Raw genomic sequence first — 2,663 nt, forward strand, 5'->3', positions numbered from 1 at the left:
TGCATTTTTGGTCGTTTTTTTTGGCTAAAAACCGAGTCCAATAGGGGTAATACCATTTCTAGAACACCTTTTCCACCCAAAATTCACTATTTTTTGGGTCGAAATCTGGGTTCGAGAGCTGAAGACAGCTCTAATACGAGGTTAAAATAAATAAAACGAGCTACTAATCTAATTAGCAACTTAAAACCAGAAAAATTAAGCCATAAAAACACCTTGAAAAATATTATGATTTTGAAAATAAACGAGCGAGGCTCCGATACCGCTGCTGGGGTTTTGTGAGTCCGACTCAACGCGGAAACAAAACCAAAAACAACACCGCACTCGCAATAAATAAAACCATAAACATAGTTAAATTAATCACAAGACTAAGATAAGACGATTACCTTTGGAGCGTGCTTCGCCCAACTGGAAGGGGCTCTTACTTCGAAACCAAGCCTCGAAATTACGACGGCCTCCAACGATAGTCCACCCACAACTCGACCACCGAAAACGATCCAATGCCTTGGGGTTAGCAAGGCCCGACCAAAAACCAGAGTGATTAATGAGTTCAAAGGTTTTCACAATGGTGATGTCTTTTTCAACACTCACCACTAGTAGAAAAATAGCAATAGGCAGCCCTCATATGGCATCGGTTCAGGCCAAATTGGTGGCCAAAACCGGTCTAGAAATGGGCGGGATTTTAGAACATGAGAAAAGGCACCGGTTTGGCCTAAACCTGTGCCAAAAATATAAAAGACACCGGTTTGAACCGGTGCCAATTGAACCGGTGCCCTTGTTAGATAAAAAAAAAACCGGTCAAGCTTTATCCTTAGCTGTCCTTTATATTCCTAACCCTAAATGAGAACTCAGCTTCATTCTCTCTTATTATTAGCTGCCTCTCTCTTCTCTCTCCTCCTTTCTTCTCTTTCATCCTTCCTTCTCGATCTCTCCGACCACAACGAAACCTCAGATCTCTTCTCTATTATCCTCCTTCTCTATCCGATCTCTCTCTCCTCTTCTTTCCCCCCTCTTCTCCGACCTTTCTTCTCCCTTCTGTCTTCTGCCCACCACCGCTACTAACCACCACCGCCACCTACATGTTTCTGGGTTTATTATTCGAGGTAAGGGTTTACTAACCACCGCCGCCACCTGCATGTTTCTGGGTTTAATATTCGAGGTAAGGGTTTCTGGGTTTGATTATTTTTGGTAAATGCCTTGATTATTTTTGGTTTGATTGTTGTAATATTGTTCGAAATTAATGGGTTTAATTGATTTTTGAATTTTCTGGGATGATTTTGAGTTTTTTTTGCGTTTAATTGATTTTCAAAATTGATTTTTCTAGGTTCTAAGTTTAATTGATTTCAAAAATTTTGGGAATAATTTTAATTAATTTTTCTGGGTTCTGAGTTTAATTGATTTTGAAATTGATTTTGAATTTTTTTTGCGTTTAATTGACTTTCGAAATTGATTTTTATGGGGTATGAGTTTAATTGATTTCGAAAATTTTGCGTTTAATTGATTTTTCTGGGTTCTGAGTTTAATTGATTTCAAAAATTTTGGGAATAATTGATTTCAAAATTTTTGGGGTTGATTAATCTTCGAAAATTTTGGGGTTTAATTGCTTTTGAAATTTTGGGGTTAATTGATCTTCGAAAATTTTGGGATTTAAAATACATTCAAAAATTTTGTGGTTAATTGTGTTTCGATTTTTTTATGTTTTTTTTTTGGTTATTTATTTATTAAATTATTTTGATTTTAGAGTTCGTACATTATATTCTAAGTTCACAAGTGATGCATGAGTTTTCTGGGTTTTTTTTTGCATTTTTTGTGAGTTTTATTGATTTCTAGGTTTTAATTGATGCAGGTGTTAATTGATGTACAAGGATTCAAGACTTTGATTTTGGAATATTGTTTTTGATGTTGTAATTTTTTATTTGTTTTTTTTTTGTATTTTTCAATATCAATTTAACGTTGAATTTTATTTTATGATTATAATTCATTGTATTTTTTTTATATTTTTTTGTATTGTACAATAACAGTTTAATATATTGTTATATTTCATTGTCTTTTGCGCTTGTTCTAATTTATATTTTGATGTTCTAATTTATTTTAGTTGATTTAATTTTTAATTGAAAAAAGGCAACAAAAAAAAAATTGGGCAGTTTTGGCACCGGTTAACCGGTGCAAAAACCAATGAAATAAATATTTTGGTTCATTTTTGGCACCGGTTAACCGGTGCCTAATTGGGTATATGGCACCGGTTTTGAACCGATGCTAAAAAGAGGGGTATTTGGCACCCCCCAGATAGGCAGCGGTTCAAACCGGTGCCTTAGACCGGGTTTGAACCGCTGCCAAAGCACTTTTTTCACCTAGTGCACTCAAGTGCTTTTCCCAATACCCCAACTTGGGTATTTATTGGGAAATGATAGAGAGTGAAAAGCCCATCAATGTGGGAGAATTTGATTTTCCCTTTTTATTTTAAAGCTAAAATAAAATTAATAATCAAACTAGTAATAAATCAACAAGTGGCAAGCTCATGTGAGAGTTTAGGTGAGGACCATTTGGAGGAAGGGGAGGGGGGACCAAACTTGCTCCCCACTCCCTCTCCCAAAACCGGCCAACACAACACTTCACACACCTCTCACCATGCGCCACATGGCACCCAAGGTGGGCTGCCTTGTCTG

At 36.2% G+C, this 2,663-nt stretch overlaps 1 long non-coding RNA gene across 1 annotated transcript; it reads left to right on the forward strand.

Annotated features, from left to right (window-relative positions):
* The first annotated feature begins 733 nt into the window (after positions 1 to 733).
* On the forward strand, positions 734 to 2,045 carry LOC110699491. The gene is made up of 2 exons (XR_002506908.1): positions 734 to 1,156; positions 1,844 to 2,045. It is a non-coding gene; the product is annotated as an uncharacterized LOC110699491 (long non-coding RNA).
* Positions 2,046 to 2,663: the final 618 nt, after the last annotated feature.

The sequence above is a fragment of the Chenopodium quinoa genome, unplaced genomic scaffold (assembly GCF_001683475.1).
Source record: "Chenopodium quinoa cultivar QQ74 unplaced genomic scaffold, ASM168347v1, whole genome shotgun sequence".
Lineage (NCBI taxonomy): Eukaryota > Viridiplantae > Streptophyta > Magnoliopsida > Caryophyllales > Amaranthaceae > Chenopodium > Chenopodium quinoa.